Here is a 16,376-nt window from a genome sequence, read left to right as displayed (position 1 = left end):
CTCATTCAATTTCCTGTGTCCTGCACCTTGGGTGTAACTCACCTCTCTTCATGTCATATCTATCACTCCTCTGACTCCAGGGTGATCCGGAATTCATCCATTTCCAGCTCCTTAAATTGCAAGGTTACAAGCTGCAGCTGGATGCACATCTTGTAGGTGAGGGCATCAGGGACACTGGAGGTCTCCCCACCTTAACACCAATGTCCTCTAATTTGTAATGACCACTGTGCACAAAAGTCTTCTACTGTGCAGTTTTTACCCAGTGACAACAACATGTGCACACTGAATTTTATAAAGGGAGGTATTCATTTTAACAGTTGGCAAATCACTGTCGATAAGAACTTTGATCTCCTCTGGGTTTGATTGAGTTCATCTACACTATCACACAACCTATGTAGCAGGCCGGTAGCGGATAATGAAGGATTTTCTCGCCAGAGCGTTTGCACTTTGTCCATATGTGATTTGCTTGCTAATTGACACTTTAAAATGCCAAATTTCCAAATATCACTCCAGCTCTTCTCACTTGCAAATTCTTCAGCAACTTTTGTATCAACAGAATACAAACAGGTGACACCAGTTTCTGTATTGTACATAAATATTTCCCCTGAACCCTCCCACAAGTGACTGACAGTGGTGAACTCATTGATGGCAATGCCAATGAATATGAAGGGAAGGGCAGTAGTCTGTCTCATTGGAGTCTGGCACATTTGTGATGTGAAATCTAGTGGCCCAGGGCAACCATGTTTGATATCATTATGTAACCAGAGAGAATGGGTCTAAAGCTGTTCTCACGGGTAGAAAAGTCCCAAACAAGAGGAGGTAGAACAACGAGCACAGACAAAATGCTGGAGGAACTCAGCATGCCAGGCAGCATCCATAGAAAAGAATATTAATGTTGAGTTCCTTCAGCATTTTGTGTGAGTTTCTTGGATTTCCAATACAAAAAACAACACAGAAAACCAACAGCACAATACAGGCCCTTTGGCCCACAATGCTGTGTCATACATTAATTACTTTAGAAATTACCTAGAGTGCCCCATGGCCTATTTTTCTGCGTGCCATGTACCTATCCAAGAGCCTCCGAAAAGACCCTATTGTATCCGCCTTCATCACAGTTGCCGGCAGCCCATTGCATGCACTCACCACTCTGCCTAAAGAAATTTGCTCCTCGTGGTGATATCACGTGTCAGAGCCTGATGGAGAGTTCCGAGCATGTGCAGAAATCAGAGAATGATCGAGGTGCATGGCAACGTAAAACGTGGTTGCTGTTAAATGAAAGTTCAATTCTTCCAGAATATGGTATGTTATTAGTAACCCACGGTACGTATAAAGAACACAACACCCCTGACTTCTCCTTCCTACCCACTTCCAAGCACCTTAAAACTGTGCCCTCTCGACAGTTTTTATCTGGTTTGTGATGGGAGGTAGAACAAAGGTGATTTTCTCAACAGCTGATGTAAAAGATTCTGTGCCCTTTCACAGAGTTCCTGATCCTTGCATTTAGATAGCTGGAGCTCAGCTCTGTCTGAGAGATCCATCTGTTCCCATTCCCTCATCAGCCGGAAGCTCCCCGGGGCCCGTGTACGGATCGTGGGGCTGAGATAGAAGGATTGCAGGTAACGGTATCCACAGTTCACAGCAATTGTCCCTCAGTCGGCGTTGAAAATCTCTAGGCTTGGAGATTAGCTCTTACCTGCTGCTGAACTTCAGAGGCCTTTTGTGTACTGCACGCATGCGTGATATTCGTTAACATCGCAACCCTGACGCCTGCGCATTTGATCGATGCTTCGACGACGGCAAAATTTTTAACGGAGGGACTTATGGGTAATCAGGTTCCCATTAAAAGTGTCTTCAAGCACTGGTCCCATGTCCATACCTCAGTTTATTTTGTGTGCATAGAAAATTCAGCAGCTATTTTAACGCAGAAAGCGGCTCCCATAAACAATATACTCAATATCAACGTGTTTCTAATGCCAAAGTACAATGTTCTTACAAATGCAGATATGAAACAATAGACAATAGGTGCAGAAGTAGACCATTCGGCCCCTCAAGTCTGCACCGCCATTCTGAGATCATGGCTGATCATTCACTAGCAATACCCAGTCCCTGCCTTGTCCCCATATCCCTTGATTCCCCTATCCATCAGATATCTATCTAGCTCCTTCTTGAAAGCATCCAGAGAATTGGCCACAGTCTTCCGAGGCAGTGCATTCCACGCCTCCACAACTCTCTGGGAGAAGAAGTTCTTCTTCAACTCTGTTTTAAATAACTGACCTCTAATTCTCAATCCATGCCCTCTGGTACTGGACTCTCCCAACATCTGGAACATATTTCCTGCCTCAATCCTATCAAATCCTTTAATTATCTTAAACGTTTCAATCAGATCCCCTCTCAATCTCCTCAATTCCAGTGTGTACAAGCCCAATCTCTCCAATCTCTCTGCGTAAGACAGCCCTGCCATCCCAGGAATCAACCTAGTGAATCTACGTTGCACTTCCTCAATTGCCAGAATGTCCTTCCTTAAACGTGGAGACCAAAACTGTACACAATATTCCAGGTGTGGTCTCACCAGGGCCCTGTACAAATGCAAAAGGACATCCTTGCTCTTGTACTCAATTCCACTTGTAATAAAGGCCAACATTCCATTTGCCCTCTTCACTGCCTGTTGCACTTGCGCATTCACCTTCATTGACTGATGAACTAGGACTCCTAGGTCTCTTTGCATTTCTCCCTTACCTACACCGTTCAGACAATACTCTGCCCTCTTGTTCCTGCTTCCAAAGTGGATAACTTCACATTTATTCACATTGAATGACATCTGCCAAGTATCTGCCCACTCACCCAGCCTATCCAAGTCTCCCTGTATTCTCCTAACATCCTCCTCGCATGTCACACTGCCACCCAGTTTAGTATCATCAGCAAACTTGCTGATATAGTTTTCAATGCCCTCATCTAAATCGTTGACATAAATCGTAAAGAGCTGTGGTCCCAATACAGAGCCCTGTGGTACCCCACTAGTCACGTCCAGCCAGTCCGAGAAACACCCATTCACTGCTACCCTTTGCTTTCTATCTGCCAACCAGTTTTCTATCCATGTTGAAACCCTGCCCCCAATGCCATGAGCTCTGATTTTACTCACCAATCTCCTATGTGGCACCTTATCGAATGCCTTCTGAAAATCTAGGTACACAACATCCACTGGCTTACATCCTTACTGTCTAACATCCTTGTTACACCCTCAAAAAACTCCAACAGATTAGTTAAGCATGATTTGCCCTTGGTAAATCCATGCTGGCTCGGCCTAATCCTATTACTGCCATCAAGATGTGCCACTATTTCGTCCTTAATAATGGACTCAAGCATCTTACCCACGACTGACGTTAGGCTAACGTTAGATAGTTCTCAGTTTTCTCCTTCCCTCCCTTCTTGAAAAGTGGGATAACATTAATCACTCTCCAATCTTCAGGAACTGATCCTGAATCTAAGGAACATTGGAAAATGATTACCGATGCATCCGCAATTTCCTGAGCCACCTCTTTTAGAACCCTCGGATGCAGACCATCTGGACCCAGGGATTTATTAGCCTTCAGTCCTACCAGTCTACTCATCACAGTTTCTTTCCTAATGTCAATCTGTCTCAATTCCTCTGATATCTTATGACCCTGGCCCATCCATACATCTGGGAGATTGTTTGTGTCCTCCCTGGTGAAGACAGATCTAAAGTACGCATTAAATTCTGTTGCCATTTCCCTGTTTCCCATAACAATTTCTCCCAATTCATTCTTCAAGGGGCCAACATTGTTCTTAACTATCTTCTTTCTCTTCACATAGCTAAAAAAGCTTTTGCTATCCCCTTTTATATTCCTGGCTAGACTGAGCTCATACCTGATTTTTTCTCTCCGTATTGCTTTTTTAGTTAAGATCTGCTGTTCCTTAAAACTTTCCCAATCATCTGTATTCCCACTCATCTTAGCCCTGTCATACTTCTTTTTCTTTAATGCTATACAATCTCTGACTTCTTTTGTCAACCACTGTGGCCCCTTTCCCCTCTTTGAATCCTTCCTTCTCATTGGAATGAACTGCTTTTGCATCTTTTGTATTATCCCCAAGAATATCTGCCACTGCTGATCCACTGTCTTTCCTGCCAGGGCATCCGCCCATTTAACTTTGGCCAGCTCGTCCCTCATGGCTCCATAGTCTTCTTTCTTTAATTGCAACACTGACACCTCTGATCTGCCCTTATCCCTCTCAAATTGTAGATAAAAACATTCTGCAGTTACTGGAAATGTAGACACATACACACAAAATGCTGGAGGAACTCTGCAGTTCAGGCAGCAACTAAGCAGAGGAGCACACAGTCTAGGCATGCTGAAGGTGCTTGGCCTAAACGTTGTCTATTTATCCCTCTTCACATTTGCTGTCTGATCTGTTGATTTCATCCACTATTTTGCAGAAATTAACCACTTTTTTTTCTCAATCAAACAGTTTCAAAATACTTCTGAATTTTTATCTGTAGCCACATTCCACTGGTCTGACTCCTCTTCCTCCTACTCCTTGTAAACTTTAGATCCCAACTCTTTCTGGAGCCCCAAAGCCCTGACTTATGCTGGAAACTCTGGTTTCTGAATCTGCTCCATTAAAGATTCACTCGCTAGTCTACAGTCTGACTTTAGAGGTGCATTGCAACAACCCAGCTGTCTGAGGCACAGCCCTATGAAATTAGTGAAAATCACCCAAAACGTTGAAAAGAGCGGGGAGGAAGGGGTTTATCCACCTTAGGCCTGAGTCCTGGGGAACATCAAAACCACAGTGAGATCATGGTCTTATTCAGCCTGGAGAAAATCATGCAGGAAATACATGCAGCTGTATGGAATGATTGGAGGCATTGGTCGTGTGGATAGCCAGAGACTTTTTCGAAGGGTTGAAGCGGCTAACACAAGGGGGCATGGTTTTAAGCTGTTTGGAAGTAGGTACAGAGGAGATGTCAGAGCTAGTTTATTAAACAAAGATTGGTTTGTGTGTGGAATGCACTGCCAGCAATGCTGGCAGAGGCAGATACAACAGGGTCTTTTAAGAGACTCATAGATAGGTACATGGAGCTTAGGAAAACAGGGGGCCATGTGGTAGGGTAATTCTAGGCAGTTTCTAGAGTAGGTTACATGGTCAGAACAACACTGTCGGCTGAAGTGCCTGTAATGTGCTGTAGATTTCTATGATTCTATGAAATTCCTGGGAAATCTCCTATCCCATGGAGTGGTGACGAGTTGCAACCTGTCATCACAGGGAGAGTGAGAGGTGAACGGCAGGGTTAGATTTTGATACACTGACATGGAACAGAAATATGGGCAGGGACCAGATGGGTCAAGTGGCCTCTCTGTGTGTGGCAGAGACATTAAGTACCTGAGACACGTGATTTGATAGAGAAATTATTTATCTTTCACAGATCCACAATATTAAACGCCAGTCTAATTCAAGACTAACATCAGCAAAACAGACTCCTCCAATGCTCAGTGGCCAGGGTTCAGTCCTGAGTACGATGAGCAGCCACAGGAACTACAGAATCTGACAGTAACAGTCCCTCATGAAGCTGCCTTCAGTCACCATGATGGTTAAACATTTAACACAGAGCTGATTTGAACTTCCTTCCTGATATGAAATTGCTGGTGTTGCAGCAGCTGGGATGATTGAGTAAAACTCTTTGCTCACTCTGGACAGAAATGTGGCCTCTATTTACCATGAACTCATCGGAGCATCACAAGGTGGGTTAACTGAATGAGTCTCTTTGCACACACGGAGCAGGGGAACGGCTTCCCAGTGCGAATCTGTTGGTGTATCTGCGATGGCCGACTTCCAAAATGAGAGTCAGTGAATGGCATCTCACTGCTATCAATGTCATGGCAATGTATCCGATCAGAGCACAGACATGGACACATGTTTGGGCTCTCCTTGTAGCAACAGCGCTGTCTTCTCTGGCATTTCTGCCTCCACATTCAAGGATCGGTGGCATTCAAGCGCTGGTGAACTGACAGATACAGCGGAACTAACGTGCTGTTGTGTTTGTGATTCCCATACACAAATCCTTTGACTTTTCTACACTGCTAAAAGTTTACAAAAGCATGTCAGTGGGTGAAAGACAACAACTCAACTCAGATGATTTTACTCTCCATGGTGCCTTCTGATAAAAACACTGTCAGACGTCAAAACAATTTGGTGGAACAAGACTTCATCTTATAACTGGCTACAGTTCCGGCATCAGGGACAATATCAAACTCTCAGCTTCCCTTTCTGTATCTGAATGGATCATTCCTCCCCTTCATCAGTCTGTGACTTGGCTCAGTTTGTCTGTCTCCTTTGCATTCTGAGTATGCACCACACACCCACTAAGATCACGTTGTATTTACAAGGCTGCGACTAGAGACTTTCTGATTATTATGTCCCTCTGGCATCTGACGGTGGTAAACTCAGAGTCAGCAATGTTATTGAACCTCAGGTGTAAGTGATTAGGCTTTCTCGTTGGAGATCGATGAACTGCCAGACGTGTGTGGCTGGATGAGTGGGTTGTTTTCAGAATGGAAGGAGGTAGCATTTGGAGTACCCCAGAGATCAGTCCCTGACCACAGTTGTTCACAGTTTAATGTCCTGGCGGAGGCAGCGAGATATGAGATGTCCCAGTCTGCTGGTGACGCAGAAAGAGTGGAGTTGGGGGAGGGGAGGCTATTTGCATGCAATTTCATAGCTTTGAAATCAGTACATATTTGCACTGTGGGGCTGCAGTGGCGGGTTCCATTGCTGGGATCAATGCACAGTCACTGTGGGCAATGAGGATTTTGTGAATAAAGACCCATTTCCCAATTAAGAATCTCAAGCCGTGGAGCAAGCCTATCATTTGTATATTTCAGTTCTATGTATGAAATTGTGATAACCAGATACGATAGCCCTCCACAACCTCTCTATCCAGTCCATTCAATATTCGACTTCATTCATAATTTGGCCACAGGACCATCAATACTGTCATCCGATGCATTGACATAGAATGTAAAAAGAAACGTTGCCAACACAGACCCCTGTGGACCTCTGGGGTAGTAACCTTAGGTTTGCTGCCTGTGCCATGTGCTAGCAATGAAAGAATAGCATGATCAGGCATATTAAAGTGTGGCTGAGAGACTTGTGTAGGGGACAGGGTTTCAGATTCCTGGATCATTGGGGACTCTTCTGGGGGAGATGAGACTGGTACAAAAAGGATGGGTTACATCTGAACCCAAAGGGGTACAATATGTCTGCAGGCACATTTAATAATTCTGGTAGTGAGGGTTTAAACATATTTGGCTGGGGGATGGGAACCAGAGTGATTGGGCTGAGGAAGGGGAGAACAGAAATAAATCAATTATAGCGTGCAACAGAGATTACAGAAAGAACAGGCAGGAGATAGAGCTTAATTAAAGCCAGTGGCATGAGTCACAGGGCAATTAAGCCGTGGTGCAATTAAAACAGAAAGCAGCAAATACTGGACTGAGAGTGCTGTATTTGAATGCATGCAGCAGAAGGAATAAAATGGTCTATCTTGAAATTCAGCTGCATATTGGCAAATATGATGTTGTGGCCATCTGTGAATCTGTTATAAGGTGGAGGCATTGGGAGCAGACCCAAAAGCAAGACGCAGACACTGAACTACCAGGAACAGGACTAGGCATGAGAAGGAAGCAAGGGAAGTGGGGAAGGAAGGATGCTGGACATGACACAGGCCCTAAATGAAACAAGGATTTGGGGCCTGGGCTTGGACTCCGAGCCAGAGACTGGACAAGGACCCAGAACCTGGGTCTTGACTCGTGCTTGGACTCCAAAACTCAGCGAAGAAGAGACAGGAATGCAGAGCCTAGGACGAGGGAGAGACAGGAGCATGCAACACAGAGCCAGGACCCCTCCTTGTGTAGAAGTCGTAGGGCCAGGACTCATTACATAGAATGCAGGATACATTGAGACGATTCTGAACACAAGGGAATGGCAGACGGCCAAACCTACCTAGCGAAGGCATGGACACAGACAGTTCCCAACACCAGGTAGCAGCAAATGGCCGGAACTACCTAGCAAAGGTGACGACACAAAGACGGTTCCCAATACTAGGGAGCGACAGACGGCCGGATTTACCTAGCAAAGGCATGGGCACAGACACAGTTTGTTTTCATTTCATTTTTCAATCTTTCTTATTGATTTTCAAATAAAGAATATACAAATACAAATTGAAAGAGGAGGTTAACAAGTACATAATATAAAAGACATATAAATAGTAATTTTAAAGACAAAAAGCACATAATATCAAACTCAAATAGGTAATATATTATGCTGTTATATATACAATGGTCAGAGAGAAATTACAACTCCTCATAACAATCATAAAAAAAAATTGGAAATTTTATTGATAGAGAAAGAAAAACCCCACTAACTAAACTAAAACAAAAAAGAGAGAAAGAAAAATAAAGAAAGAAAAAGAAAGATTGGGCAGTCCAAATGAGGATAAACTTAAAAAAGAGAGAGAGAAAAAAAACACATCCTTCCAGTCATCTCCGAACCTTCATGGACAAGGATATTCTCCAAAGAGAATAAAGAAAAATAAATAAATAAAGATAAATTAAATCATGTGAAAATATTGAATAAAGGGTCGCCAGACTTGTTCAAAATGAAAAGATGTATCAAATGTCCAGCTTCTAATTTTCTCCAAGCTTAAACATGACATGATGGAGGAGAGCCAATAGAAAACAGTGGGTGAGTTAGATTCTTTCCAGTGTAGCAAAATAGCTCTCCTAGCCAGTAAAGTTGAAAAAGCTATCACATGTTGGGCGAAGGCAGACACTTTGCTTGCTTCCTCTGGGAAAATCCCAAAAATTGCTGTAAGGGGATTAGGTTGAAGATCCATATCTATAACTTTAGATAATATTTCAATCACATCCCTCCAAAAATTATTTAAACTTACACATGAGCAAAACATATGGGTTAGAGTAGCCACTTCTGCATTACATCTATCACAAATAGGGCATATATTAGGAAAATTATGTGCCAATTTATCTTTGGATATATGTACTATCTTAAACTGAATTAAAATATGGCATGCGCAGATAGATGAATTATTAACTAAATAATAAATTTTACTCCTTTGCTTATCTGAGAGCGAATGTTGAAGTTCTACATCCCAGGAGCTTTGAACCCTATCATTAGGCAATGTGCGAGCATTCATTAACTGTTTATAAATGATAGTTATTAATCGTTTTTGAAAAGGTTTAAACTGAAAAATAACATAAGCCAAATTTGAAGAGCAGATCGGGGGTAACTTAGTAAAAAATCACGTAAGAAATTCCTAACCGGTAAATACCTGAAAAAATGTGTATTCAAGATATCATATTTATTCATTAACTGTGAAAAAGACATTAAACAGTCTTGTAAAAACAAATCTCAAGAAGTTTTTATTCCCTTAATTTTCCATGTTAGAAAAGCCTTATCCAAAGTTGATGGTTTAAAAAAGAAATTAGAATAAATATTACCAGAAATTAAAAAATCATTTAATTCAAAAAATCTACGAAATTGAAACCAAATTTTTAAAATATTTTTAACTTTAAGAGCTTGTTATTCTATTCTGGAGAATGAAAAAGGAAGAGGAACTCCTAATAAAGAAGCTAACAAAAACCCCACTACTGAATTTTCCTCCAGCTGTAACAATGAAAGGCGATCTTAATCGTCTATATCATAAATCCAAAAAGTAATATAGTGAATATTAATTGCCCAATAATAAAATCTAAAGTTTGGTAAAGCCAGTCCTCCATCTTTTTTTGATTTTTGCAATAAAAGTTTATTCACTCTAGAGCTTTTATTATTCCAAACATAAGACAAAATCAGAGAGTCTATTTTATCAAAAATGTTTTTGGAACAAAAGAGGGAACTGCTTGAAATATATATAAAAATTTCAGTAGAATAACCATTTTTATAGCATTTATTCGACCTATCAATGACATCGATATAGGTGACCATTTGGAAAGTGCCTGATGAGTATATTCAACTAAAGGGAAGAAATTATACCTATATAGGTCTTTAAATTTTTTTGTAATTTTGATACCAAGGTAAGTAAAATGGTTTCTGGCAATATTAAAAAGTATTTGATCATAATAATCAAAATAATTATTAATAGATAATAATTCACTTTTATGTAAATTAAGTTTATATCCAGAAAAAGTACCAAATTCCATAAATATAGATAACATAGAAGGAATAGACTTCCTAGGATTTGAAATGTAAACTAATAAATAGTTGGCGTATAGCGAAACTTTATGTAATTTATCCCCTCTCCTAATACCCTGCACAGAATTAAAATCCCCAAGAGCAATAGCAAGTGGTTCTAAAGCCAAATTAAATAATAAAGGGCTAAGGGGACAGCCCTGATGGGTACCTCTATATAATCTAAAGTAAGGAGACTTTTGGTTATTACTGAGAACGCAGCTACCGGGGCATGATAAATCAATTTAATCCAGGAAATAAATCCTAGACCAAAATTGAACCTCTTCTAAACCTAAAATAGATAAGGCCATGCCACCCTATCAAAGGCTTTCTCTGCATCCAAAGATATAATACATTCAGATTCTTTGGTTGAGGGGGAATAAATGATATTTAATAATCTTCAAATATTAAAATGTGAGTACCTATTTTTAATAAATCCTGTTAGATCGTTTGAGATAATATTAGGCAAGATACTCTCAAGCCTATTTGCTAGAATCTTAGAGAGGATTTTAAAATCTACATTCAGTAAAGACATAGGTCTATAGGATACACATTCCAGTGAGTTTTTCCCTTTTTTTGGAATCAATGAAATTAGTGCTTCATAAAAAGTTTTAGGAAGGTTCCCACAAGATGTAGATGAACGTTTGATGAAGATGTGGTATAAGCATTTCGTGAAAGGTCTTATAAAATTCTACAGTATAACCATCAGGTCCCAGAGCTTTACCTAATTGCATAGAGGATATAGCCTTGGCTATCTCCTCTTGTTTAATAGGTGCATCTAACATATCAACATCTTGAATCGAAATTTGAGTTATGTTTAACCTTTGCAAAAATCTATTCATAGTGATATTACTATCAGAGAATTCAGATTTATCAAGATTAGAGTAAAAGTCCATAAATATATTATTAATTTCATAAGGATCTAAAGTTTCTGTTCTATCTGGTCGGCGAATTTTTAAAATCTGTCTTCTGACCATCTCAGCCTTTAACTGATCCGCTAAAAGTTTAGCAGATTTTTCCCCCTGTATATAAAATAAACTTTTAGATTTAAAAATTTGCTGTTCAATGGGAAAGGTCAGAAGTAAATGATACTGTGATTGAAGTTCGACCCTTGCTTTATATAGGTCTTCAGTAGGTTTAACTGAATACGCTTTATCTATCTGTTTAATTTTATTAATAAGCACTGACAATTCCGCTTTAGTTTTCTTTCTCAAAGCTGCTGAATATGAGATTATCTTTCCCCAAGAAAAGATTTCAAGGTGTCCTATATAACCAGATTTGACATTCCTTCAGTTGTATTAAATTCAAAAAATATAGAAATTTGCTCCTTAATAAAATTAGCAAAAGCTGGATCCTGTAACAAAATGGGGTTTAATCTCCACTGAGATTTTCAAAAATTTATCCGGGAGCTTAAAGGTTAACTTTAAAGGCCCGTGATCTGAAAGCACAATGATGTCATACGTACATTCAACAACGGAGTTTAACAGACGTGTATCTAAAAAAAAGTGATCAATTCAGGAATATTTGTAATGGACGTGTGAAAAAAAGGAGAAATCTTTATCATTATCTTTATCTTTATCATATCTCCAAATATCGACAAGGCCATATTCTAATAAAAAGAGTTAATATAAGCTGCCGCTTTATTAGGAAGCGACGGATTGGTTGATGACTTGTCAATCGCCGGATTTAAGCGACAGTCAAAGTCACCACCCATGATCATCTTATATTCATTGAAATTTGGTAAATCTGAAAAAAGTTTCTTTAAAAAAATCAGAATTATGTACATTAGGTGCATATACACACACCAGAGCTACATTTTGGTCGCATAATAAACCAGTAACAATTAAATATCTTCCAATCAAATCTGTAGTAGTATTGAGGGGTTTTTAGTATAAAGAGGTTTTGGGACTAAGAAATATAGAAACGCCTCTTGTTTTACTATCTGGCAGTGAGTGAAAAAGAGGCCTTTCCAAAAGCGAAAAAATCTATCCCCATCCTGTTTTCGTATATGATTTTCTTGCACAAAAATATCAGCATTAAGTGTTCTTAATTTCTTAAAAATCTTTTTACGCTTAATGGGATGATTGACACCATTCCAATTCCAAGATATTATATTAATTTTATTAACATCCATATTTAAAATCGAGTTTAATATTATATAAAAGAAATGTTACGCAAGTACCAATTAAACCAAAAGGCGCGGGTACAACCAGAAGGAGTGTCGCCTTTACGAAAGAGAAATCCATCAAAAGAACTGCCCAATCAAGAAAAAAATCTACTCTAATAGATCCCTCCCCTCCCCCGCCGAATAGTAGAAAGGAAGGAACCAATAGGCTGGGCCCATGCTAACTAATCACCTTTGACCCTGTTCGCCAACTTGCAGCTCCATATATTTAAAAAAAAGCAAAAACCCACGGAAAATAGCCGTAATAAAAGGCACAAGCAGAATTCAACTACTATAATGTTGTGTCTAACATTAATAAAAACATAATCAACAACAGCCATCTTAGAATCAGCTAAAGTAGCTTAAACACATATTCAAAAGAAAGAAAAAATCTGAGCAAATAATGTTACAAAGAATATTCTTTCTCTCGAACAAGAAAAATAAATGAATATATGTATATAACAGACCTAAAACTATAAGTATTGAAACAAATAAAAAAAAAGATTAATACACAACAAGTCCTACACAGACCACTAAAGTACAATACTATAAAGGTTCCCTACAAAACAGTTATATATGTATTAATTATTAATAAGGTAAAAAAAAATTAAATCGACCACGTCCCAAACCAGAGAGTGAAAAGGTATAACATGTACTTAACTCAAAAGCTCCATAAACAACTCATACAGCAGATACTTCAAAATTGGGTATTGAATAATCAATACAACTTTAATATTTTATTCAGTAGGCTTATCTTTGAAGTTTTTAATACACTCCCATCCCTCCTGAGGAGAGTAGATTCTCAATGGTTGAGATTTTTCAGGAAAAATTATCAGCTTTGCTGGAAAGTGAAGGGAGGGATTTAATCTTCCTGACGAAGGGTCTAGGCCCGAAACGTCGACAGCACTTCTCCCTATAGATGCTGCCTGGCCTGCTGTATTCCACCAGCGTTTTGTGTGGGAGGGATTTAAATCTAATTTATACATTTCACTCATAACTTCTCGATATTTCTTTCTTTCGGCAAAGATTTCAGGGGGATAATCTCCAACTATACGAATGCGTGTTGAATTAAAGAGTAATTTCCATTTCTTTCGGGCTTCTCAAAGAATAGCTTCTTTAGTCGTATAATAATGCAAAGAAAGTACAACTGCTTAAGGATGTAATTCAGCTGAATGCCGAGAGAATGGAATTCCGTGCGCTCTGTCAATTAAGGGGCTAGCTTCTAGGGTCCCATTGAAAAGTGAATACAGCATATCTGAAAAGAATTTTAACAGATCACCAGCTTCAGTATTTTCAGGCAGTCCCAGAATACGCAGATTCCTCCAAATCAACCATTACTATCTAAATCAACCATTGTTTTAGATAGTTCCAAGGTAATTTCATTGATTTTCTTTTCCAATAAGGATATCTTCATTCCTTGCTCTTTAATAGTTTGCTTGAATAAATCATGCTCACTCTCGATGCAGGTTGTAGTCCGCTGAAGTGTTTGAAGTTGAGAATCCAAGTTTTTCAGCAAGTTTTGAATCGTAGAAATAGCTTTTTCGAGCTTCCCGTTTGAACCGGTCAGTTTATCAATTTTAATATTAACTGATCTGAATTCTGACTTCATGTCTTGTATTGAAGAAAATATTCCCGCTAGTGTAACAGGTTCCTCTGTTTTCTTGGTTTGTTCTGTTTGCACCATTTCAGGGAAAGTCTTGCCGCTTCTTAATTCAATACCAGAACGACTTTTTTCAGCCTTTGTAATTAAGTTGTAAAATCCTTCAGTAGAAATAATAAATCCTTCAGTAGAAGTAGTAAGTCATTAGAACTAAAAGGGATCTGTTAGTGGGATATAAAATATATTAAAAGAGAGAGAGCCGCTAGAAACATGACCTACTCCATATGCTACAAAGATGGAGAATCCAGACACAGTTGAAAACAACAAAAGACAGTTCCTAATCTTGCTCTGGTGGTTGAACCTGACAGCAGTGAAGGCAAATGTTACAGGCGAGGCAGCGCTCTAGGTGAGCTAAAGCTCCTGGTGAGGCCAAGCTCCAGGAGGAAGGTGAAGGGAAGGGATACAGACAGAGAGTTTGGACAGGAAGAATCCAGCAGCCAGAGTCTGAATCCTGAAACTATTTATGTAGCCAGCCCAAATGAGAATCAGCTGCCTCAACAGAAACTGGGGAAAACCGGAAAACTTGGAATAAAAACATGGACCGGACCATGAACCGGACTGCAGATTTCACGGACCAGACCATGACAGAAACTTGGCTAAAGAATGGCTGCCATTGGGAGCCGAACATACAAGGATATACGGTGTATAAGAAAGATAGTCTAGTAGGCAAAGGAAGTGATGTGGCCCTTTGTACAAGGAGCAATATTAAATCATTGGAAAGAGATGACAGGGCTGGAAGGTGTATAGTCTCTATGGGTTGAATTAAGAAATGGCAAGGGTAAAAGGATACTAATGACAGTTGTATTACGACCTACAAACAGCAGCTGGGGTGTGGATTGCAAATTTAGCAAGAGATTGAAAAGGTGTTGTCGTGGATTTTAACAAGAAACTGAATTGGGAAAACAAGGTTAGTACTGGACCTCAAAAGAGAGGATTTGTAGAATGTCTAAAGGATGGCATTTTTGAACAGCTCGTGGTTAAGCCCACTAGAAGATCGGCTGTTCTGATTTGGGTGTTGTGCAATGATCCAGAGTTTATAAGCGAGCTTAAGGTTCAGGAAACTATAGGGAACAGTGATCGCAATATGATTGACTTCACTTTGAAATTTGAGAGGGAAAATAAAATCCAACGTGTTGGTATTTCAGTGCAATAAAGGAAATTTGAATGACTGAAAGGGGAACTGACCAAAGGTGACTGGAAAAGGACATTTGCAGGAAGGACAACAGTGCAACAATGGCTAGAGTTTCAGTGAAAAAATGAGGGCAGTGCAAGACAGATTTTTTTCCAAATAAGAAGAAATTTTCAAAGGGAAGGAGGACACTAGCGTGGATGACAAGTGAAGTCAGAGCTGGAGTAACAGTGAAAGCGAGGGCATACAAGGACGCTAGAGCTAGTGGGAAGATAGAGGATTGGGGAGCTTTTGAAGACTTGCAGAAGAAGTCTCGGAAGGTCATTCGGAAGGAAAAGATGAATTATGAGAGGAAGCAGGCGACTAATGTTTTATCAAGGAAGATATGAAAAGCTTTTTTAAGTATATAAAGTGTAAAAGAGAGTCAAGGGTAGATATAGGACCAATACAACTGATGCTGGAGATATTGCAATGAGAGATGCAGAGATGGCAGTGGAACTGAATGAGTAGTTTGCATCAGTCTTCACAGTGGAAGACGTCTGCAGTATATCAGACATTCAAGTGTGGCAGGGAAGTGAAGTTTTTGCAGTGAAATTTACGACTAAGAAGGTGCTCAGGAAGCTTAATGGTCTGAGTGTGGATAAATCTCCTGGACCTGATTGAATGCACCCTTGGGATCTGAAGAAGTAGCTCATGAATTTGCAGAGGCATTAACGACCGCCTTTCAAGTATTGACAGATTCTGGCATTGTGCCAGATGAGTGGTAAATTGCAAATGTTATCTGCAATTTAAGAAGGGAGGGAGGCAGAAGAACGGAAACTATAGACCTGTCAGCCTGGCATCAGTGTTTGGGACGTTGTTAGAATCGATTGTTAGAGATGAGATTATGGAGTACCTGAGACATATGACAAGATAGGCCAAAGCCAGCATGGATTCCTGAAAGGAAAATCCTGCCTGAGAAACCTACTGCAATTTATCGAGGAAATTACAAGCTGGGTAGACAAAGGAGAGACAGTAGATATAGTGTACTTGAATTTTCAGAGATTCTTTGACAAGGTGCCACACATGAAGCTGCTTAGCAGGATAATAGGCCATGGAATTGCAGGGAAGTTAGCATGGATGGAGCATTGCTAGTCTGCAGAAAACAAAGAGTGGGAACAAAG

General features: G+C 39.9%; 1 protein-coding gene across 2 annotated transcripts in view; it reads right to left on the bottom strand.

Moving 5' to 3' along the window:
- LOC132394255 (zinc finger protein 239-like) overlaps positions 1 to 16,376 on the bottom strand; it is a 98,455-nt gene that overhangs the window by 12,468 nt on the left and 69,611 nt on the right. The window contains exon 4 of one of the 2 annotated variants that reach the window (XM_059970143.1): positions 8,020 to 8,145. The exons of the other annotated variant lie outside the window; for it this stretch is intronic. The gene's annotated coding sequence lies outside the window, so the exon portion shown is untranslated. The remainder of the gene's footprint in view (positions 1 to 8,019; positions 8,146 to 16,376) is intronic. 2 annotated transcript variants of the gene reach the window in all.

Source organism: Hypanus sabinus, chromosome 5, assembly GCF_030144855.1.
Source record: "Hypanus sabinus isolate sHypSab1 chromosome 5, sHypSab1.hap1, whole genome shotgun sequence".
NCBI classification, from domain to species: Eukaryota; Metazoa; Chordata; class Chondrichthyes; order Myliobatiformes; family Dasyatidae; genus Hypanus; species Hypanus sabinus.
Note: the sequence above shows the minus strand (reverse complement) of the source record. Positions and strands in the feature narration are given on the sequence as shown.